The 25,505-nt window shown below is 36.5% G+C and overlaps 1 long non-coding RNA gene across 1 annotated transcript in view; it reads left to right on the top strand.

Annotated features, from left to right (window-relative positions):
• The first annotated feature begins 4,487 nt into the window (after window positions 1-4,487).
• The window catches only part of LOC125923443 (uncharacterized), a 43,879-nt gene continuing 22,861 nt past the window's right edge, over window positions 4,488-25,505 (top strand). The window contains exons 1-2 of the long non-coding RNA XR_007458041.1: window positions 4,488-4,590; window positions 8,980-9,137. This is a non-coding gene — a long non-coding RNA (uncharacterized LOC125923443). The remainder of the gene's footprint in view (window positions 4,591-8,979; window positions 9,138-25,505) is intronic.

Genomic DNA, 25,505 nt, shown 5'->3' with positions numbered 1-25,505 from the left:
GTCATTCAAACAAGCTTCCTTGTTGATTTTCTGTCTGGATGATAGATGCATCATGGATGTATTGATGTAAATGTGGTATTATAGTCTGCTATCACTGTATTACTGTGATTTTCTACCTTTATATCTGTTAATAGTTGCTCTATGTATTTAGGCATTCCCATACAGGTTGTGTAAATATTTATAATTGTTATATCCTCTTGTTGGATTATTCCCTTTATCATTACATGGTATCTTTCTTTGTTTCTTGTTACAATGTCTGTTTAAAATTCTATTTTGTCTGACATAAGTATTGCTACTCTAGCTTTCTTTTTACTTTCATTTGCATGGTAAATGTTTTTCCACCCCTTCATTTTCAGTCTGCATGTGTCTTTAGGTCTGATTTGAGACTTCGAGTCATCATATAGATCAGTCTTGCTTTTTTATCCAATCAGCCACCCTATGTCTTTTGACTGGAGCATTTACTCCATTTACATTCAAAGTAATGATCGATAGGTATGGGCTTGTTCCTTTTTTGTTATTTATGTTATATGGTTGTTTTTGTAGTTCCTATTGTTCCTTTCTTCTCTTGCTCTCTTCCCTTGTGGATGGCTTTTTTTTTTAGTGATATGCCAGGATTTTTTCTCTTCATTTTTTGTGTATCTATTACAGGTTTTTTATTTGTGGTTACTGGTAGGTTCATATATAATGTGTTATGCATATGGCAGTCTATATTAAGTGAATAGTCCCTTAAATTTGAACCCATTATGAAAACCCTAAATTTTTACTCTCCCATGACTTTTATGTATTTGTCATCTTTGTATCTTTTTATTTTTATAAATTCCTTAACTGATTTTTATGGATGTAATTGATTTTACTCCTTTTGTGCTTTAGCCTTTATACTATATACTAGGTGTATAAATAATATACCTGTTTATTATGTGTGAATTTATCTTTCAAATGTTTCCTTTTCATAATTTTCTTACTCTTAATTATGGTTTTATCTTTCCACTGAAAGAATTCCCTTTAATGATTTCTTGTAAGGCTGGTTTAATGGTGACAAACTGCTTCTTCAACTTTTGTTTGGTGAATTCTTTATTTCTTCCTATACTCTGAATGACAGCCTTGGTGGGTAGAATATTCTTGGTTGCAGTATTTTTGGTTTTGTTTTTGACTTCTAGTACTATGAATATATTATGCCACTGCCTTCCTACAAAGTGTCTTCTGTGAAATCAACTCATAGCATTATGGGGCTGTGAAACTGTTTTATTTTCTTTTGCTTTTAAAATTCTCTATCACAGGGGCGCCTGAGTGGCTCAGTCGGTTAAGCATCCGACTTCGGCTTAGGTCATGATCTCCCGGTCCGTGAGTTCGAGCCCCGCGTCAGGCTCTGTGCTGACAGCTCAGAGCCTGGAGCCTGTTTCAGATTCTGTGTCTCCCTCTCTCTCTGACCCTCCCCCATTCATGCTGTCTCTCCCTGTCTCAAAAATATATAAATGTTAAAAAAAAAATTAAAAAAATAAAATAAAATTCTCTATCATTACATTTTGTCATTTTAATTAAAATAATATTACATAATTATTCTGTATTTTGCTGTGAAAATCCTTGGGCTGATTTTGTTGGGGATTCCCTTTGCTTTCTGGATCTGGATGTCTGTATCATTGTCCAGATTAGAAGTTTTCAGTGATTATTTCTTCAAACAAATTTTACTCCCTCTTCTCACTGTCTTCTCCTTCTGGAATCCAAATAATGCAAACATTATTATGTGCGATGATGTTGCTGATTTCCCTTTAACCTATTCTCACTTTTTATTATTCTTTTTTCTTTTTGCTATTCAGCCTGCTTATTTTCCGTTATTCTGTCTTCCAGCTCACTGATATGTTCTTCTGCCTCCTATAATTTGCTATTTATTCCCTCTAGTATCTTTTTTTTATACAGTTCCGTTATTGAGGTATTCATCTCTGATTTTTTCTGCATTTGCATCTCTTTGCTGAAGATCTCACTGAGATCCTCAACTCTTTTATCAAGTCCAGTGAGTCTCTTTATGACCATTACTTTGAATTCTTTACCAGGCATATTGTTTTTTTTTTTTGTTTTTTTTTTTCTGTTTCATTTAGCAGTTGTGCTGTGCTTTTATCCTTTTCTTTTACTGGGGACATTTTCCTCTATCTCCTCTTTTTGTCTGAGTCTGTGTTTATGTATTAGCAAAGTCACCTACATCTCCTGATCTTCAAAGTATTGGTTTATGAAGAAGTCCTGTGATGCTCTATTGCATAATGTCCCCTGTTCACCAGAACCACACCCTTCAGCTATGTCTGCTATGTGTGTTGTGTGCACCCCATTGTTGTTGATGAGCCACGATTGTGTTTTGTCCTGTAGCCTGGAATGGCCCACTTTGTTTGTTGCTGGTGCACCGAGCAGGGTTTGGTCCCTGTGCTGTTAAGGGGCCAGTCTGGGGCTGCTGCGGTATGACAGTAGGTAGTGTCAGCGGTCACAGCAGATGCCAGCCCCAGGCCAGTCTGCCCAAGCTGCAGTCATACCAAGCTGTTGGTGCTCTCCCAGCCTTGTCTCCTGAGAGGTTTTTATTGGTAGGCGGAGCCAGCAGTCAGACCAGACCTTGCACCCTTTTTTTTCTGCTGGAGCTTCAGTCACCCCACCCTTCAGGGCTCTCTTTCCGTGCTTTCCCCTAAGAGTGGGTGGGACCAGCAGTCAGACCAAATGCCTACCCCCACTCTACCTGTTGGGGCTTCAGTTGCACTGGTATATGTTGTTATCTTTCCCTCTCTCCAGGGCAGTTGTCACTAGAGTGATGGCAATCCCTGCTGGGCTGCTTGCAGGGGGAGATGGGCCTAAGCCACTTTGGAGTGACTTCTGCCAAGTGGACTAGGTTGGATGGAGTAGATCTGAAGGAGAATGCAGGGGTGGTGTGTACAGTGTTAGCAAGTTAGGTGGAGGGTGTTTGCGCCATTCCTGCAGGTGTCCAGCTGTCTGGGATAGGGGGTGGGGGAGAGGTGCCTGCCTGCTCTTTTGTTCTTAGACAGGTTTTCTCAACATCTGTAATCCCACCATGCGTTCTGAGATTAGTAAATAAACCTCCTTCACGTATACCCCAAGTGCTTTTCTCAAACTGCTGCTTCGATGCTGTATCTTCCAGGGGGTTGGTTGTCATGATGTCTTTAACAGTGTGAACTCAGTTTCTTATTGCCCTCTGACTCTTCCAGGCTAAGCCCACTGATTTTTAAAGTATCTGGGGTTAAGCCCCACTAATTGTCAAAACTCATAAAGTGAAGCCCTGATGATTTTCAAACTAAATACTCTGGGGACTCATCTTCCCAGAGCAGGTTCTCTGTGCCGGGGATGCCTGGTGTGGGGTCTGCTCCTTTCCCTTTCCATGCTTGTGGTGCCCCTCCCATTTGAGGTCTCACTGGGAGTTTGGTTCCTGACTGTCTCTGCCCCTCCTACTATTTTCTCTGTGGTCTCCTGTCTGTGATTAACTGTGGGAAGTCTGTTCTGCCGGTCTTCAGATCATCTTCTGGGTTAGTTTCACTGAGGTAGTGTTCTCCAGGTGTTTGTGAGATGAGGTGAGCTTAGGCTCATCCTACTCCGCCATCTTCCCAGAAGTCCTTATATACAGTCTTGAAGTTTTTCAGTTTAGCGCTGAATATTGGGTTCTGGCTTATCAGCCAGATCATATTTCACTAAAAGGTTACATCTTCTGATTTCGGTATCTAGGACATCAAGTGAAATCTGCAAATCCCTGTTCAGAATGTAATAAAAGTGAAGATGATCTTTTCCCAAATGGATCATCATGATGATCATAGTATTTGGAGAATGAAAGATAGAAATAAAAGCAATTAGCTGATGTGTATGTGTGTTGTATAATTGAACATTAGGTATGTCATTTTTCAAAAAAGACTCTCATTTCTGAAAATTTTTTTCTCCCTCAAGATTGAAAGAGGAATAGCTCATTTCCCTTCAGGATATAATCTGTATTTGGTATTTTAAAATAATAATACCTTTTCAAAAAAAGTTGTGTGTGGAATTTTTTGTTTTGTTTTGTTTTGTTTTTAGTTTCTCAGAGAAAAGTCTGTGCTCTGGAATTAGATTAACCAATACTATTTTTGGTCACATCCTTATATTTGTCTGTGGTACATCTGTGTTTTTATAAAATACATATTTGGGGCGCCTGGGTGGCTCAGTCGGTTAAGCGTCCGACTTTAGCTCAGGTCATGATCTCGCAGTCCGTGAGTTCGAGCCCCGTGTCGGGCTCTGGGCTGACGGCTCAGAGCCTGGAGCCTGCTTCCAATTCTGTGTCTCCCTCTCTCTCTGCCCCTCCCCCATTCATGCTCTGTCTCTCTCTGTCTCAAAAATAAATAAACGTTAAAAAATAAAAAAATAAAAAAAATATATTTAAAAGGGAAAATACATTTACTTAAGAACCTAAACTGTCTTTGCCAAGTTGAACACTTGCTGTGTTCTCATTAAATGTTTTCCTAATTTCTTTTAGGGGTCTTCGATATTTCGTATACTTGTCCCTAGAATACACAGACTTGTCCAACTTGTCTGTCCAGACAAGTCCAGATTGTTATATTTTTCACAGTTGTGGTCATTGTGGTACGTATTTGCCTCCCTGTCTTCTTCAAAACTGCTGCCTAGATCTTGGCTATAGTGTAAGATTTATTGTCTTTGGGCTGCCTCTGCTTCTGAGCTGCTGACGCCCATTAATCAGTTTGACTTACTGACCCTGGTGCTATCTGGAACTCTGTGCTTATATTAGATAGGTTGTGGCTGGAGTCCATCCATTATATTTCCAGGCTCTAACTTCTCTGTACGATCCCAGCTTAATCATGCAAATATCACTCACATATTATAGAACCCCCTTGTATCCCTTATAGGGATACAACCCCTTCACTTAGCTCTGAGGGGTTCTATAAGGGAAAGTTCCACATGGGCTTGGATTATACACCTGATAATTCAGAGCTAAATCTTTAAAAGCTTCAGATGTCATTTACAATCTGTAGGCACTGCAGAACTGTATATTTTAAATAGAGACATATCCTCTGATGGTCTTCTTAAATCATGGAAAGCTAAAACAATGAAACCCAAGTTCAGTGTATCTTTGCCTTAGATAAAAAAAAAAAAAAAAACAGTCAGATTTGCATGGTTGCAATTCACCTCATTCACCTATGGTGCATTGATTCTGACATCTAATTAAATTGATCAGCCACAATGATCACTAAGGCAATTGTTTGCCAAGCATCACTGGCAAAACAAATTTAGCTTATACTTGTGATGTACTCCATTGTTTCTATCCAGAAGTGGAAACAAATAAGGAACAGGAAATTGAACATAATTTGAATTAGGAAACTGAACACAATTCTGTATCATAATTTGTACGTGTATAATAACCACTGTGCATTTTCTTGTTTCTTACTTTGTGAGTCTCCATAATATTAATTTCAGGAGGCTTGCCATTTTCACAGTTAATTCAATTTTGCCAATGTTTTCCTTCAAAAAAATGTGATATTCAATTTAATCGTCTTTAAGAAAAGACTAGAATGGTCTTTCAACTTCTAACATATGTTTTTGTTAAAATCAGTCTTTATTAAAGCAAATATCATTTAAACATTCTTTTGCAAACATTTAATTCAAATAGTTTAAATAATGTATATTTAGTTTGAATATTTCATAACAATACATCAATACTTTCACTCAGATTCTGATAACATATGTAAAAAATATTCTTCAAAACAATAATGAAACTCCAGAAAAAGCTGTCAGTAGAACTAAGGATGACTTTTTTGGCTTCAAGTTTAATATAGAAACTAGATCCAATGGTGAAATCCAAATAATTAGCAGAAATTAAAATAAAATGGAGGGTCTTAATTTTTCTCAAGACTTTTTTTAAAAGTCATTAGTAAAACAGTAAGTTTATTCATGGGCATTTGTATTCTGTCCTTGTGTGAGTTAAGAAAATATGTGTGGGGGCATGTGATATATATTTTTTTTCTAACGTCAGGGTAGTCAAGATATGCTTTTTTATTCAGAAACATATACAATAATTGTCACAAAAAATAGTCACTCTCATTCATCAAAATTGTCTTCATGTGGCAGGAGAATGTTTATGCATCTCTTCTATAGTCTTTCTTCCTTTTTTCCTTCAATAGGAAGGGGTCTTTGTTAGAAAGAGTGAAGGGGCCAGCCAAAGCTTCGTGGTATAGCATGCATAATTCCCAAGACAAATCTTATGGGTGAAAAAGTGTCTATTTCTTCTATAGCTGTATGTAATTTTTATTTTGAGAATCTCATTTCATTAGGTAGCAGACACATTCATTCATTAAGAGTTTTCTCTGACACTTTGGGTATCCTCTTTCTCCAGGGTGAAACCTAGATTCTTGGAAGCATTCTCTATGTCAAGTCTATGATGTGAAGGAACCTCTTGTCCTTTGTCATGATCATCCCTGCACATTGTTGTCTGCAGAGCTATGCATCTTCTCATTTGGATTCCCTGACTACCACTGAACCCTCTCTTCTCTGCCTGTATAGCTCCTTCAGCTGTTTCTTCGTCCCTTGTTGGTAAACAGAAGTATTTGGCTATTTAGCCAGTCCTCTAGAAGCCTTAGGCCACCACATACAGATCCCCATGAACTTTGGGTGAGAGAGCTTTAACACAGAATACGGACATCTTACTTTGTAATTTCTGGGGTATCAGACGGGCTGCTCTTTCTCTGGACTCAACTGATGATTAGAGGACCCCTCTGATCTCATATTTACCAAATTTAACTGGGATTTCTATTATATTACTAGGAAGTATGTCCTTTCATGGTAAGCAGAGGAGTAGAAACAATTAAGGGGAAGATGGAGGCGGTGGGAAAGAGCTGGGTCAGAGAATGGCAGGGAGCAGTGGCAGTGTCCCATAGACATGACTCCCCATGCTCATTCATGGGGGACTAGTCTCTATGGGCAAACAGTCTTCTTGAGGGGAAAAGTAGGGTCATGTTTTATAGCATCTTCAGGACTCAAAGGTTTTTGTGTGTGTGTGTGATTTGTCTTAATTTCTTTTCCTTTGAAAATTTATACCCTTCCCAAACCAGCCAGTATAACTAAAGAAACTGAGTATACATGTGTGTATACAGACACATATACATATACATATATAAATATGTAAATATGCTGAACTCTTCTTTCCAAATTAGCTATTTTTAAAGTAGCTGATTCTAAAAAATAGGTCAAAATTCATAAAATTCTATATATTATGTATTGTTTCTATAGACTTATTACCCTTGACATCTTCAAGCTTCCTGTCTACCCTTATTCTAGTTTCAAACTCATACACATATACACATAGGTTCTAGTCACCCTGATTACTTCGTGTTATCTCCTATATCAAGGACTTCTGTCTAGAAAATTCTTCCCTTCTACTCATAGTCAGTGCTTCACTTGGGCCATTTCTATTCATCTTTGGATCTTCATTATGGGTGATATGCTCAGGAAGTTTCCTTATCCTTAAGTTTAAGCTAAGAAACCCTTACATGTGTGTGCCCATAGTATCCAATAGCAGTTTATACTTTATTGTCATAACATGTATAGCATTGCCTGTAACTGTCCAGGTTCTCAAAAAGTCTAAGCTCTAAGGGAAGGTTTTATGTTTATTTTGTTCACTGTTCTAATCTTGTGCTCAGCACAGGGCTTGACAGATGGTATAATTTTTGAAAAATAAATATTGAGTATAGGTGAGTCAATGCAAAAATCAGAATCAAAGAGTCTAAGCAAGTCCTAAGGAAAGTTATATTAGAATAGGTGATCTAATGACATCAAGAAACTGGCCTCAGAGAATGGAAGTGTCCAGGTCTTAGAAATGAAGGACAACTTCTATTTTGTTGTTTACTGAATAGAATATAGTCAACTAAAGGTTGTATTGGTGGCTTAAAATACTTATTAAATCTAGGCCATATAGAAGATGACTTTACAGACAAGTAGTGATTTGACTGGCACCAGTTCAGTTTATCACATGTAAGTAGTTTGGCATAACATAAAAATTATATAAAGAGGATGAAAGCATTTAATAATTTGGTAATTATAAAAGAGACAGTGAAAACAGTGTAAAAATAGTTTTACTACAGTAAACACAATAAACATTTCAGTAACAACCAAGTGAACCAAGAGAAACCTTGTCTAAAAGATGAGAAAGGAAATTGAATGTCCACAATGAATGAAACTTCAAGTAAAATAAAAGAATGAAACGAATGCTTAATTAGCCCTTCATATAATTTCATCCCCATCCAAGTTGTGCAAATAATCATTTATTATCCTGTTGTCGCAGATAAGGAGGAAAGGTGCCAAGAATTTATTGCAACTAGAAATGGTATAACAAAAACCATGATGACTTATTGCATTCTTATCAAGTACCAGTCCTCACGTTAAGGGGTTTACAGTCATTATCTAGTATTAGCCTACTAATAATTCAATAATCTAGAACAAGGTTTTAATAAGGCTATTAACTGCCTACAAATACAGCATAAACTTTTATTATAATGTTAACTTTCCTGTCTAAAGTTTTTAATTCTTTGAAACAGTTGTTTTGGTTTTTAAAAAGCATAATATAAACAAAAGAGCCTATGTACAATTAAAGTAATAAGTGTGAAAAATGTGGTATCATTTGAAAAATATCAGTTTTTCTTTTCCTTCTCAAGTATATTACTTCCTTCCCAATTGCCCCAAGGGATCAGTCAGACTCAAGAGAGATCATGATTTATTACAGAAGGCATGCCAAATTAAAAAGTTAGATATAATTTAACATCTCACATGCAAAATAAGATTTTGGAGCAAAATGAGACTTACAAGCTGGACTCTGGGAAGGAATTTTCTACACTTCTTTAGTTCTCCTTTGGCTAAGTGTAATTCTGAATGATTGCAGTCATGGAGATAATAGAGTTATTTCTCAGTATAGAAAAGCATTTTCCACTATGAGGGTCAAGTCTTAGGTTTGTTGTCTTTACATAGAAGGAATGTATGATCAAGAAGAGTGGGGAAAAGCAAACTCCTTTCTAATCTTGGAGGATGGAGAAGAGAAGAGAAACAGGAAATGAGATGGAAGGAGGAAAGATGTCAGGCAAGGAGGTGTCTCCATGTCTCTTCCTGAGACTCCAGCCCACGTAAAGGTGGGCAAGAGGAGGGTCGGGTAAGCTGAGGGAATGCAAAGGGCAGAGGAGCATCAGTAGGTTTAAGACTTTTGAGGATTTGCTCTTTAGGGTTTCAGCATCATGTGAGATGGGCCACATAGTTAAAAAGAGGATCTGTTGACCCTACAGGGAATGCCTACATTACCTTTGAAGCCTACATCATGGATATGTGTAGAAACTGGTTTAAATGATTTATGTGGAAGTATCCATTTAATCTTCAAAAAAAATTATGAACTTGGGGAACACATTTTTTTAATGTTTTTGTTTGTTTTTGAGAAAGAGACCGAGTGTAAGAGGGGGAGGGGCAGAGAGAGAGGGAGATACAGAATCAGAAGGAGGCTCTAGGCTCCCAGCTGTCAGCACAGAGTCTGACGCGGGGCTTGAACCTACAAATTGGAGATCATGACCTGAGCTGAAGTCGGATGCTCAACAGACTGAGCCACCCAGGTGCCCCAGGAAGACATTTTTTATAAAGAGGAAACTTGCCTTAGTTCACACCACTAAGAGGAGAAACAGGAATTACAACCTATGCCATTTGGAGCTAGAATTTGTACATTTAATCACTGTGCTGCATGAATGGAAACTAAGTTGTCACCCCAGAATGTTAACAAAGAGACTCTTTTTCTATTTATTTTTATTTTTATTCCAGTATACAATATACTGATGCAACAATTCTGTGTATTCCTCACTGCTCATCATGATGAGTGTACCCTTAATCACCTTTACCTATTTCACCTATCTCCCCTCTGGTAACCATCCATTTGTTCTCTATAGTTCAGAGTCTTTTGTTTGGTTTGAAAGGATATATGCACCCCTGTTTATTTCAGCATTATTTACAAGAGCCAAATTATGCAAGCAGCCCAAGTGCCCATCAATATATGAATGGATAAAGAAGATGTGGATACACACACGCACGCACACACACATACACACAGTTACAGTGGAATATTATTCAGCCACAAAAAAATAAATTCTTGCCATTTGCAACAAAATAGATGAATCTAGGGAGTATAATGCTAAGAAAGATGAGTTAGAGAAAGACAAAATACCATATGATTTCACTCATGGAATTTAATAAATAAAACACAAGGACTGTCGAAATTATTAGATCTAATCTCAGTTTCAACCAATTTAGACATTTAGTTTTTTTAGTGCTCCCTCATGAATAGGACCTTATTGGGAGTGTAAAATGAATTATAAAACAATAATAGAAAAATGAAATTCCTGTATAAACATGTTTCCTTCACATATACACAGGTGTATATACATACACACACACATATACACATATATATTCATACACACACATTCACATATGCCTTCAACTTCTTTTTCCCTAGAACTCTTAGAATTATCTATTTTTCTATTTCTTGAGCAGCTGTTAGCATGGGCTCCTGAGTCACCAAGCACGACTCTATTCAATACAAATTAAACCTCAGAATAAGTATTGAGTCTACCTGCCTTGTGTAATGGTGTCCTGGAAGAGTTCAGTGATGCAATTCATCCCCTAAATATTTATTAAGCATCCTTCATGGGAAGGCACATTTCAGACTTTGGGATATATAATCAACATACATTGCAATGTAAGGAAAACACACAATAAACACAATATAAATTATAGAGAATTTTAGAGGGTATGAGTGTGATTGGAAGAATATAGTAAAAGGTAAGGAGGATAGGAATTACACATTTGGGATTTCAATTTCAAATAGAGTGCTCATTTAAAATAATATTTTAGAGTATTGCAAATTAGATAATCTGGGACAGTAACATATATCTGGAATTAAAATAGATAGCTGTAAAATCCAAAATGTATGGGGAATATTTTCTAACTTTTAAGTTATAGCAAAGTCACTAAAATATCTTATTTTCATGAAGGATTGGGCAAGAGGATCATTTTAAATTGAAATATAGTTAACATATAGTATTATATTTTTTGCCTCATTATATATATTTTATTTCCATTAGTAGTTGTGTAATTTAATATATTACATGCTAACTTAGCCATTTTCTTTGAGGCAGAGAAAGAAGCTGATAAACATTCCAGTCCTCACATGACAATGAATAACCTTTTATCAAGGCTGCATCACTTCAAGGGCTCTCACTCTTTAATCAGGGCAAGTAGACTTAAGGAATACATATATGAAGGAGAGTTCCTTTCTTACATTCAATTATGCATTATATATCTTAACATGAGGATAATGGGATCACCATGGATATTTGAGGACCATAACAACCTTGGGTCTCCACAGAGTCCATGATCACTTGAACATACAGTATTATATTAGTTTCAAGTGTATAATAATTATAATTCTACAATTCTATACATTACTCGGTGCTCATCACAATAAGTATACTCTTAATCCCCTTTATCTATTTTAACCATCCCCCTACCTGCCTATCCTCTGTCAGCCACTAGTTTGTCCTCTGTATTTAAGAGTCTGTTTTTTTGTTTGCTTTTTATTTGTCCATTTGCTTTATTTCCTAAATTCCACATATGAATGAAATCATATAGTATTTGTGTTTCTCTAACTTATTTCACTTAGCATTATACCCTATAAATCCTTCTATGTTGTTGCAAATAACAAGATCTCATTCTTTTTCGTGTGTGATTAAGATTGCATTTTATATATGTTTATACCACAGCTTCTTTATCCATGTATGGTGGACACTTGGGTTGCTTCCATATTGGCTGTTGTAAATAATGCTGCATTAAACATTGGGGTGCATATATCTTTTTGGATTACTATTCTTGTTTTTAGAGGCAGATACTCAGTAGTGGAATTACTGGATCATATAGTAATTCTATTTTTAATTCTGAGGGACCTTCAAACTGTTTTCTACAGAGGCTGCACCAATTTGCATTCCCACTGACAGTGCACAAGGGTTTGTTTTTCTCCACATCCTCATCAACACTTGTTATATCCTGTGTTTTTATTTTAGCCATTCTGAGATATATGAGGTGATATCTCATTGTTGTTTTAATTTCCATGATGATGAATGACAGCATCTTTTCATGTTTCTCTTGGCCATCTGTACGTCTTTGTAAAATGTCACTCAGGTCCTCTGAATTTTTATTTAGATTGTATTTTTGGTGTTGAATTGTAGGAGTTCTTTATATATTTTGAAAAATAGCCCCTTATCAGATACACAATTTGCAAATATCTTCTCCCATTCAGTAGGTTGACTTTTTTGTTGATGGCTTCCTCTGCTTGCCTAAGCTTTTTATTTCAGTGTAGTCCCACTAGTTTAATTTTGCTTTTGTCTCCCTTGCCTGAAGAGACATATCTAGAAAAATACTTGTATGGCTTGTGTCAAGTAAATCACTGCCTATGTTTTTTCCAGGAATTTAATGGTTTTAAGTCTCATACTTAGATCTTTAATCTGTGCTGAGTTTATTTTAGTGTATGGTATAAGAGAGTGATCCTATTTGATTGTTTTACAGGTGCTTTCCAGTTTTCCCAGCATCATTTGTTGAAGAGCCTGTATTTTTCCTATTGTATATTTTTACCTCCTTTGTCTTACATCAATTGACTGTATAATTTGGGTTTATTTCTGAGATGTCTAACCCTTTGATCAGTGTGTCTGTTTTTGTGCGAGGACCATATTGTTTTGATTACTATAGTTTTGTAATTGATCTTGCAATCTGGGATTGTGATACCTCCAGCTTTGTTCTTTCTCAAGATTTCTTTGGCTCTTTGGGGCTTTTGTGGTTACTTACAAGTTGTAGGATTATTCTAGTTTTGTGAAAGATGTTTTTGGTACTTTGATAAGGATGGCACTAAATCTGTGAATTGCTTTTGGTAGTATGGACGTTTAAATAATATTCGTTCTTCCAGTCCATGAGCATGGGATATCTTTCCACTTGATTGCATCTTCAGTTTCTTTCACCAGTGTTTTATAGATTTTAGCATACTGGTCTTTCACCTCCTTGCCTAAGTTTATTCCTAGTTCTTTTTTTCTTTTTGGTGCAATTATAAGTGGAATTTTTAAATTTCTCTTTCCAGAACTTTTTCATTAGTGTGTAGAAATACAACTGATTTCTGTGTATTTATTTTGTAACCTGTGACCTAAATTAATTCATTTATCAGCTCTTTGATAGCTTTTTGACAGAGTATGTAGGGTTTTCTACACACAGTGTCATGTTATCTGCAAACAGTGAAAAAGTAATTTGGTTGCCTTTTATTTCTCTTTCTTGTCCGATTGCTGTGACTAAGACTTTCAGTACTCTGTTGAATAAGAGTGGAGACAGTGGACATCTTGTCCTTCCTGATCTTAGGGGAAAAGTTCTCAAAAAGTTTGTCACCATTGAGTACAATGTTAGCCTTGAGTTCTTCATATATAGTCTTCATTATGTTGAGGTATGTTTCCTTTAAAACTACTTTGTTGAGAGTTTTTATCATGAATGGATGTCATATTTTGGCAAATGATTTCTCTCTACCTAGTGATATGATCATCTAGTTTTTATCCCTTCTCTTATTAATGTGATATATACACTGATTGATTTGCAAATATCAAACCATCCTTGCATCTCTGGAATAAATCCTACTTGATTGTGATGAATGATTTTTTAAATGTATTGCTGGATTTGTTTCACTAATATTTTGTTGAGGATTTTTGCATCTGTGTTCACTAGAGATATTTTTCTATAGTTTTCTTTTTTTGTAATGTCTTTATCTTGTTTTGGCATGAGAGTAATGCTAGTCTCATAGAATGAGCTTGAAATTTTCCATCCTCTTCTAATTTTGAGGATGGTTTGAGAATAGGTATTAACTCTTCTTGAAATGTTTGGAAGAAATCACCTGTGAAGCCATCTGGTCCTGATCTTTTGTGTGTTGGGAGTTTTTACATTACTGATTCAATTTTATTGCTAGTAATTGGTCTGTTCATATATTTTTTTCTGATTCAGTTTTGGGAGATATTTCTAGGAATTATTTCTTCTAAGTTGTCCAATTTCTTGGCTTATAATTTTTCATGATATTCTTTTATAATCCTGTGGTATATTTTATTTCTGTGATGTAATTTCTTCTCTTCATTTCTGATTTTATTTATTTGGGTATTCTTTCTTATTTTTTTTGTTGAGTGTGGCTAAAGTCTTCTCAGTTTTGTTGATCTTTTCAAAGAACTAACTCCTGGTTTCGTTGATCGATTCTACTCTTTTCTTTTTCTTTCTTTTTTATTCTCCGTCTCTTTATTTCTTCTCTGGTCTTTATTATAATTTTTTTTCCTTCTTCTGGCTTCAGGGTTTGTTTCTTTTTTATTTTTTTCTAGACCCTTCAGGTTTAAATTTAGGTTATCTGAGATTTTTCTTGCATCTTGAGGTTGGCCAGTATTTCTATAATCTTAGAAAAAGCTTTTGCTGCATCTCAAAGGTTTTGGGCCATTGTTTTCACTTTGATTTGGCTCAGTGTGTTTTTAGATTTCCTCTTTGATTTCTTGGCTGGCCCATTCATTGGTTAGTAACATGTTACTTAGTCTCCACATATTTGTGTTCTTTACAAATTTTTTCCTGTGATTAATTTCTAGTTTCATACTGTTGTGGTCTGAAAATATGCATGATATTATTTCAGTGTTTTTGAGTATATTGAGACTGTTTTGTGACCTAACATGTGGTCGATTCTAGAGAATGTTTCATGTGCACTTGAAAAGTATGTATTCCATTGTCTTGTTGAATGTTCCTTTTATCATTATGTGGTGTCCTTCATTGCTCTTGTAGTGTTTGTTTTGCAGTCTGTTTCGTTCAATGCAAGTATTGCTACCCCAGCTTACTTTTTGCCTTCATTTATATGGTAAATGTTTTTGCCCCCTTCACTTTTAATCTGCATATGTCTTTAGGTCTGAAGTGAGTCTCTTGTAGCCAGCATATAGATAGGTCTTGTATTTTTTTTTTTTTCTATTTAGTCACCTTATATTTTCTCATGGAGCATTTAATCCATTTACATTCAAAGTAATTATTGATAGGAATTTGTTTTATGGTTGTTTTTCTGTTTCCTGTTCGTTCCTTTCTTCTCTTGGCTCTCTTCCCTTGTGGTTTGACTTTCTTTAGTGATAATGATTGGATATTATTCTCTTTATTTTTTGTGTATCTATTAATAGCTTTTTGATTTGTGGTTACCATTAGGCTCATATATAATATCTTAGGCATATAGCAATCTATATTAAGTTGAGAGTGGCTTAAGTTTTAATCCATTCTAAAAGCACTGAATGTTTACTCTTTCCACCCCACATTTTATGTATATGATGTCATGTCTTATGTCTTTTTGTGAATCCCTTGACTTTTTTTTTTTTAGATATAATTGATTTTACTGCTTTTGTGTGTTAATATTCATACTGGTTTTATAAGTGATTAATCTACTTCTTTCATTATGTTTATATTCACCTGTAAATTTTTTTCCATTCCTAATTTTTCCTTTTCCTAACTTTCTGCTTGATTATGACCTTTATTTGCACTGAAGAAATTTCCTTAACATTTCTTGTAAGGCTGGTGTAGTGATGATGAACTCCTTTAACTTCTGTTTGTCAGGGAAATTCTTTTTTATCTCTTTCTATTCTAATGGTAGCCTTGCTGGGTAGAGCATTCTTTGTTGCAAGTTTCTTTTTTTCCTTTCAGAACTTTGAAAATATCATGCAACTCTCTTCTGGCCTGCGAAGTTTCTGCTGAAAAATCAAGTGATTGACTCATACGGTTTCCCATGTACATAATTGTTCTCTTTTATAGCTTTTAAGATTCTCTTTTCATCACTATGTTTTGCCATGTTAATTATTATAAGTCTTGATGTGGACCTGCTTTAATTAATTTTGTTGGGGGATCTTTGTACCTCCTGGATAGACATCTATTTCTTTCTTTAGGGAAGTTTTCAACTGTTTTTCCTTCAAATAACTTTTTGCCTCCTATTCTCTTCTCCTTTTGGGACTCCTTATGATGTGAATGTTACTATGCATGATGATGTAATTGAGTTCCCTTAATCTATTGTCATTTTTAATTTTATTTTTTTCTTTTTGTTCAGCTTGATTGCTTTCCATACTCTACCAGCTTGCTGACCCATTCTTCTGTGCCCTCTAATCTGCTGTTGATTCCCTTTATTATATTTTTAATTTCAGTTATGGAGTTCTTCAATCTGAGTAGGTTGTTTTTTATATTTCTCATCTCTTTGTTGAAGATCTCACTGAAATCCTCCACTGTTTTCTCAAGTCTGGTGAGTATCTTTATCAGGCATATTGCTTATCTCTGTTTTAGAGCTCTTTTGCTTTATTTTGCCCTGTTCTTTCATTTTGGGATATTCTTCTGTCTCCCCATTTTGTATTAACTCTCGGTATGTGCTTCTGTGTGGTAGGAAAATCAGTTAAATCTCCTGATTTTGAAAGTATGGTTTCATGAAGTGTTCCTGTGGTTCCTTAATAACACAGTATCTCCTGTTCACCAGAATCAGGCACTTCAAGCATACGTCCTATGTTGGTTGTCTGTGTCCGAGTTGTGGCTGAGCCTCATTTGCCTTCAGTCCAGTTGGCTCCCATTGGCCCACTTTGCCTGTTGTTGGTGCACCAGGAGGGTTTTGTCTCTGTGCTGAAATGGGATCTGCCTGGGGCTGTCATGGGCTAGTAGTTTGGTAATATCAGCAATCAGACCAGATACCTGCCCCTTCCCCTATTTTATCTGCAGTAGGACCAATATGCAGGGTGTTCTCCCATGCCTTGTTTCTGGAGAGACTTCCTTGGTGAGTGGGGCTGGCAGTCAGACGAGATGCCTTTTGCCATTCCATTTGCTGAGGCTACAGTTGAACTGATCGGCAGGGTACTTTCTCTGCACTGCCAGCTGTAAGGTTTGGCTGCTGGAACTGCAGGTGCATTAGTGTGTGGTCACCTTCTCCTCTTACCAGGGCAGGAGTTATTTTGGAGTGGTGAAAGCTGGGGCTGCTTGCAGGGTGTGTTGGGGCAGGAGCTGCTTTGGAGGAATGCCTGCCAAGCAGGGTAGGTTGGATGAGGCAAGTACACAGGAGCATGCCATAGCAGGCTATGTGGTTGCAGCAAGATAGGTGGAGAATGTTCACATAGGTTTCTGCAAGTGTCTAGCTATCTAGACTAGCGTATGGGGAGAGAAATGACACCTGCCATCTCTTTTGATCTTGGAGAAGTCTTCTAAACATCAGTTCATGTTCTGAGATTAATAAATCTTAGGCAAAAGGATGTTTAAGTCTTCAAAAATACATCTTAGCTCAGTAGAAATGAGAAAGTGATGCATACAGATATTGATAAAGAGTGCTAAAGAAACCAGGACCTGAGCCAGTGCTTCGGCAAGGCTCCAGTATGTTCACACCTCCCTGTATCCATATGTGTTGGTAGTGCCTTCTCCTACAGAGTCTGTGGTTGGTAACTGATTACTTTAATAAATATGATATGAGCAAATAAGATGAATGCAGAAACTGTAGAAGTGCTTGTGCATTAATGCTACTTTATTAGTGCTCTTAGACCCCTGAGACCACCAAGCAAATAAGTCCAGACTAGGCCTCTGGAGTATGATAGACACCCAACTTACAGTCATCGACCAACTCAAATATCTGAGAGGCCAGGCTGTCTCCGCTGACCCTCAAGCTGACCACAGTTATCACAGATGCTCAGATGACTGTACCTGAGACCAGTACCTTCCAGCAGAGTCTAGCTCATGTTTCCTACCCATAGAATAATGAGCTAAATAAATGGTTGTATAAAACCAGTCAGTTTGAGACAGTGTTACAAAGCACAAGCCAACTGACACTTATTTAACCACTTCAATGCTGATAGCCTGTTAGCATATTTTAGCCAGGAATTACTTAACCTCAGTAAGCTTTTAGAATTTCCTCAGTTTGGAAATATTTCATAAAAACAAGCTGGTTGCTATGTAAAGAAAATTACATATCCTTATGCATACATTTTTTGGTTGTTGTTACCTAGGTAGACAACCAGTAAATACAATCAAAGTCTTAGGAATATTTACAAGTTATAGGTAGACATTTATCAAATTTTCATTATTATGTCTAGGCACATTCTTTGCCCACCACATCCTATATAGTAGTTACCTGCTAAGTGCACATCTATGCAATGCATTTGTCAACTCAGAAGAACAAGGCCAGCAGTTATGCTTGATTATACAGAATAAATACATAGTGTGAAAATTGAAATTAGACATGCTTATTAGAAAATGTGATGATTATTTCTATTCCAGGACCAAATTAAATAAAACGCCTTATTGATCTGGATTGAATTTCAATTTGCTAAGGTTGGTGCCAGCCAACTCCTGTCCTGCAATGTCTGAATAGAAATGCTTGCAAGTCCAATAACCTATTCATCACAGGTGATAAAAAAAAAAGTCAATAAATTACTTTTTACTACAGGAGAAATTTCTGCTTTATATGCCAACAAAGAGTTGAAATGCCAGAAGCAGTTGAGGACTAAATTACTAAACACTTATTTTATCACATCAGAACGTTAATGCCACTGCTTGATTACAACAAGCAATCCAATTGCATGAATTTGGACTCTAAGGCACCCAGGCTTTTATATTCATTAGAAAAGTTATTGATTCTGGAAAGTTACCACTAATAAAACTACACTATTTTCTCAGGCATGTTATATAGGCACCGACAGATTATTTGATCAATGATATTGAGCAAAGGCAAAGTACTCATTGCCTCTAATCTCTTTTCCCTCCCTTCTAAATTATACATTGGTCTCAACGGCAGCTTGATGAGTAAACATGGACCCTATGTGAGCCCAGAATGTACCACTCTGTGTACAACAGAAGGTTCTTATTTGGCCTCACACAGCTATATATGATTTTTGATAGTAAAACTGGAGTGTTTTGATTAAAATATAATAAAAACCTAAAGTTAAAAAGGACAATAAAATAATATGAAATTATATTAGTAAAAATTGTACATTTATACACAAGAATAATTTTGTTATGATTTGGTTTTAGCAAAATCATATATAAGTTATGCACTTGCATTTATCAGCTGCTTGAATGTCAGTGGAAAAATACTTCCTTTTTTTCTATTTTCCTATATTTTTTTATTTTAGAGGGAGAGGGGCAGAGGGATAAAGAGAGAGACAGAACCTTAAGCAGGCTCCACATTGCACAGAGCCTGACATGGGGCTTGATCCCATGACCCTGGGATCATGACCTGAACCGAAATCAAGAGACACTCAACCAACTGAGCTACGAAGGTGCCCCTGAAAAGTTACTGTTTCATCAGTTAAAGAATACTAGGGACTTCTATGAATGCTAGAACTCCTAGGAAAATGGTGAGGTAGGAGGATCCTAGGTTCACCTTATCCCACGGACGGACCTAGAGTATAGCCACATCAAGAACAGTAGGAGGGGGGAGATGGGGCAGGGAACCAAACTCCTAGTGAGACTAACCACAAACAGAAGGGGCACCATAAGCAAGCAGAGGGTAGAAGAGCAGAACCCAACCAGGTATCCTAGGCACGGGGGACCTGCACTGGGAAGACAAGTCCCTACAATATTTGGCTTTCAAAACTAGCAAGGCTTAATTCCAGTACTTGAAAATTCAGTGGGCTTAGCTCTGGGAGCACTGAAAGCAGTAAGAAATTGAAATTGCCCTTAAAGAGCCAGTATAGCAAACAACCCCTTGGAGAAACAGCATAGAAGCAGCAGTTTCAAAAGCACCTGGGGTGTACATGAAGATTTTTTTTTCCATTCCCCAAATTATTTAATTCTATTGGATTTTCTCCTCAGCCTATAAGGGTCTTCAAACCTTGATCATCTTAAGGAAAAACAACAACAACAAGCAAATAATACATTTCCAAAACCCTTAACTTGCACTCCACTATATTCTTCCTTCAAGCTATCACATCATATTTCTTCCCTTTTAGCAAAACATCTGAGTAGAATTGCCATTCAGGCAGCTAACTTTGTCAGCCTCTGGACATCAACTTAGCATGCTATATTCTTTTTTCTTGGAGGAGGGGGTTGGGGAGGGAATTATTTTTTCCCATTTTATTGAGAAGTCATTCATATACATTACTATATAAATTTAAAGTGTACAGCATGATGGCTTTACCTATACTGTGAAATTAGTACCTTAATAGGTTCAGTTTCATCCATCATCTTTTCTAGATAGAACTAAAAAAATTTTTTTCTCCTTCTGATGAGAACACTTAGGATCTAGTCTCTTAAAAACTTTCCTCTGTATCATACAGCAATATTAACTATAGTCATCATGTTGTACATTATATTCCTAGCATGTATTTATCTTATAATGGGAAGTTTGTACATTTTGACCACCGTCCTTCGATTACCCCTCTCCCCACCTCCGGCAGCCACAAATCTGATCTCTTTTTCTATAAATTTGTTTTCTTTTAGTTTTTTATTAGATTCCACATGTGAGATAATACAGTATTTGTCTTTCTCTGATTTAGAAAAAGGTCTTCAAAATCCAACCATGTTGTCACAAATGGTAGGATTTCTCCTTATTTATATGTGTTTATATGTATTTATATGTGTGTACATATATATATGTACATATATAATAGGTTTTAAATTTTAATTCCAGTAAGCAGTGTTATATTAGTTATTAGTTTAGGGTGTACAATATAGTAATTCAATTCTATCATTATTCAGTGCTCATTATGATAAGTATACTCTTATTCTGCTTCACCTATTTCACCCATCCTGCCCGATATGCTTTATTTTAAGTAAGTACCCCCAGTTAAAGTCATTATTTTTTTTTCAACAAGAACATTTTTTTCACTTGAAACATACTTCAGAATACAGGGTTCTAAAAGATATATATATATATATGTGTGTGTGTGTGTGTATATATATATATATGGCATTCCATCCAAAACAAATAGAATGCACATTTTTTTCATGTATACACAGAAGAATCGCCTGGTTAGATCACATGAAAAGAGGCATAACAAATATTACAAATTTAAGATACATGAAGACTTATTTACTAACCTCAGAATGTGCATTGGATGGGCAGGGATCTTTAGGAGAGAGTTTTCAAAGAACAAAAGATCTGGCAGGTGTCATTTCTTCCCTCTAAACCCCCATGACAGCTAGACACCTGCAGGAACTTGCACAAGCATCTTCCACCTGACTTGCTAACACCACAAACTCTGACCCCACATTCTCCTGCAGATTTGCCCCATCCAATCCCCCCACCACTCCTAGGCAGGAGTCCCTCCAAAGCAGCTTCTATACCATCTCATCCTACAAGCAGCCTTAGCCAGGACTGCCACCACGCCAAAGTGATTCCTGCTTTGGGCACAGGGAAAGATAATGACACACAGAAGTGCAACAGCAGCACCAACAGTGCAGAGTGCCCCGTCAATCAGTGCATCTGCAGCCCAAACAGATTGGCCGGGGACAGGTACGTAATCTGACTTCCTGCACCACCCACCAACAAAAACCTCTCAGGGAATAGATAGGGAGAATAGCTCTGCAGTTTGGAGTCACTGCATCTCCCATAAATTGGACGCAGGATATGGTTTGTCTGTAGGACCATCCCACTGATGAAAACCCCTCAGGGCACAACATAGGGAGAGAGTCCTGTGGTTTGGTGTGATCGCAGCCTCAGGAAATGTACTGAGGGCAGACACCCTGTCTAAATGCTGATACTGCTCAACTATAAGTCCATGGGGCTGTAGACTGGCTCCTTAAAAGCCCTGGGACCAAAAACCTGGCCCATAACAGGCAAAGTAGGCCATTGTAGCTGAATGGGCTTAAGGCAAACAAGACCCAACCAGAAAAGCAGGGCACATGCAACCTGCATATGACACATCCATACAATGCCTGGTTCAAATGAACAGAGGACATTGCACTACAAGGCACCACATGAACACTTCTTCAGAAGGCTGCTACTTTCAAGATCAGGAGACATAGCTGATTTCCTAACACATAGAAACACTGAAAGTTTTTCAAAATGAGGAGATAGGAATATTCCCCAAATTAAAGAACAGGACAAAATCAAGCAAAAGAGCTAAATGAAACAGAAATAAGCAATGTGCCTGATAATTCAAAATAACAGTCATAAAAATATTCACTGAACTTGAGAAAACAGTGGAGAATCTCAGTGAGACCTTCAACAAAGAGATGGAAAATGTGAACAAGATCCTACCCACGTTGAAGAACTCAAAAACTGAAATTAAAAATATACTAGAAGCAATCAATAGCAGATCAGAGCACATAGAAGAATGGGTCAGCAAGCTGGAAGACAGAGTGATGGAAAGCAACCAAGCTGAACGGAAAAAAGGAGAAAAAAAATTTAAAAAAATGACAAGAGCTTAAGGGAACTCAACGATATCAGCAAGCATAGTAAAATTTGCATAGTAGGGATCCCAGAATAGTGAGAATAGGGGACAGAAAAACTATTTGAAGAAATAATAGCTGAAAACTCCTCTACTCTGAGTAAGACATACACCCAAATCTAGGAGGCACAGAGAACTCCCAGCAGTATCAACCCAGGGAGGTCCACACCAATATATAATAATTAAAATGGTAAAATGTAGTGATAGGGAATTTTAAAAGAAAAGAAAATAGTTACATACAAGGGAAATTCCATGAGTCTGTCACTTGATTTTTCAGCAGAAACTCTGCAGGCCAGAAGGGAATGGCATGATATATTCAAAGTGCAAAAAGGAAAAAAATAATGCAAACAAGTACACTCACCCATTTATATTATCACTCTGAATAGAAGGAGAGACAGAGTTTCCAAAAAATTAAAAGAGTTCATCACCATTAAACCAGCCTTACAAGAAATGTTAAGTAAATTCTTTCAGTAAAAATGATGGCCCTAATCAGGAATAAGAAAATTAAGAAAGGAAAAAATTCACAGGTAATTACAAACACAATAAAAGAGGTAGATTAATCACTTATAAAACCAGTACAGAAATTAAAGCATAGAGAAGTAAAATCAATGATAAAAATCAGAGGATTCACAGAATAAAATGATGTAAAATATAACATCATATACATAACACATGGGGATAGGGGAGTAAAAAATTTAGTGCTTTTAGAATGGATTCAGACTAAGCCACTATCAGCTTGATATAGACTGCTATATGCCTAAGATGTTGTATATGAGCCTGATGGCAACCACAGATCAAAAAGCTATAATAGATACACAAAAAATAAAGAGAAAAAAATATGTCAGTAAGGAAAGCAATCAAACCCTAAAGGAATAGAGTAAGAAAGGAACTAAGAGGGAATAGAAAAACAACCATTAAACAAGTAACAAAATGATAATGAGCATATACTATCAATAATTAATTTGAATGTAAGTGGATTAAATGCTCCATGGAAAAACATAGGGTGCCTGAATGGGGGTGGGGGGGAGCAAGACTTATCTATATGCTGTCTACAAGAAATTCACTCCAGACCTAAAGACACATGCAGATTAGAAGTGAAGGGCAGAATACATTTAACATGGAAGCAAAAAGAAAACTAGGGTAGAAATACTTCATCAAACAAAATAGACTTTAAAACGAAGACTGTAACAATAGAGAAAGAAGGACACTGCATAATGCTAAAGGGAACAATCTAACAAGAGGATCTAACAATTGTAGATATTTATGGACCCTGCATGGGAGTGCCTAAATACATAAAACAACTATTAACAGACATAAAGGAAGAAATTGGCAGTAATACCATAATAGTAGTGTACTGTAATACCCCACTATCAATGGATAGATCATCCAGACAGAAAATAGATAAAGCAGCAATGGCTTTTAATGATACATTGGACTATACTGACCTAACAAATATATTCAGGACAGTTCAAAAATAGTGGAATACACATATTTTTCAAGTGTGCATGGAACATTCTCCAGAATAGACCACATTAGGCCACAAAACAAGTCTCAACATATTCAAAAAGGCTGAAATTATACCATGCATATTTTCAGACTAGAAGACAAATTAGAAATCAGTCACAACAGGGGCACCTGGGTGGCTCAGGTGGTTAAGTGTCTAGTGTCAGCTCAGGTCATGATCTCACATTTCATGAGTTCGAGCCCTGTGTATGGCTCTGTGCTGACAGCTTAGAGCCTGGAGCCTGCTTTGGATTTTCTGTCTCCCTCTCTCTCTCTCTCTGCCCCTCCTCCACTCATGCTCTGTCTCTCAAGAATGAATAAATATTTAAAAAAAATCAACCCACAAAGAAATCAATCACGAGAAATAACTCCCAAAGAATATAAATACATGGAGGCTAAATAACTTGCTAGTAAACAATGGATTAACCAAGAAATCAAAGAGGAAATCAAAAAATACATTGAGGCAAATAAAAAAGAAAACACAAAGCTCCAAAATCTTTGAGATGCAGAAAAAGCTCTTCTAAAATTTTAGCAATATGGGCCTACCTCAAGAAGTGAAAAAATCTAAACAATCTAACCTTAAACCTAAAAGTCCTATACAAAGAAGAAAAAAACATAACCCAAAGCCAGTAGAAAGAAGGGAGTGATAATAATTAGAGCAGAGATAGATGAAATGGAAATAAAAAACAATAAAATAGATCAATGAAACCAGGAGCTGTTTCTTTAAAAAGATCAACAATATTGAGAAAACTCTGGTCAGACTCAACAAAAGAAGAAGAGAGAGGACTCAAAAAAATCAGAAATAAAGGAGAAGAAATAAACTGACACCATGGAAATCCAAAGATTATAAGAGAATACTAGGAAAAAAGTATAAATTGGACCATCTAAAACATGGATAAATTTCTGGACACACATAATCTTCCAAAACTGAATCTGGAAGAAATAAAAAATTTGAACAAACCAATTACCAGCAATGAAAAACTCCCTACAAACAATAGTCCAAGACGAGATGGCTTCACAGGTTAATTCCTCCAAATATTTGAAGAAGAGTTAATATCTATTCATCTCAATCTATTCCACCCCCCCAAAAAAGAAGACAGCTTCCTAATCCATTCTTTGAGGTCAGTTTTAATCCCAATGCCAAAACCAGATAAAGACACTACAAAAACAAAACAAAACAAAAAAACTACAGACCATTATCTCTAATGAATGTAGATGCAAAAATCTTTAACAAAATATTAGGAAATCCCAATCAAAAGTATTAAAATAATTTACCATGATTAAGTGGCATTTATTTCAGAGATTCAAGGGTGGTTCAATATTGCAGATAAATCAATGTCATACATCACATTCAGAAGAGGAAGGATAGGGGCACCTGGGTGGCTCAGTTAAGTGTCTGACTTCTGCTCAGGTCATGATCTCACAGTTCTTGGATTCTAGCCCTGCATCAGGCTCTGGGTGGACAGCTTGGACCTGGAGCCTGTTTCAGATTCTGTATCTCCCTCTCTCTCTGCCTCTCCTCTGCTTGCA

Source organism: Panthera uncia, chromosome B1, assembly GCF_023721935.1.
Source record: "Panthera uncia isolate 11264 chromosome B1, Puncia_PCG_1.0, whole genome shotgun sequence".
In the NCBI taxonomy this organism is placed as follows: domain Eukaryota; kingdom Metazoa; phylum Chordata; class Mammalia; order Carnivora; family Felidae; genus Panthera; species Panthera uncia.
Note: the sequence above shows the minus strand (reverse complement) of the source record. Positions and strands in the feature narration are given on the sequence as shown.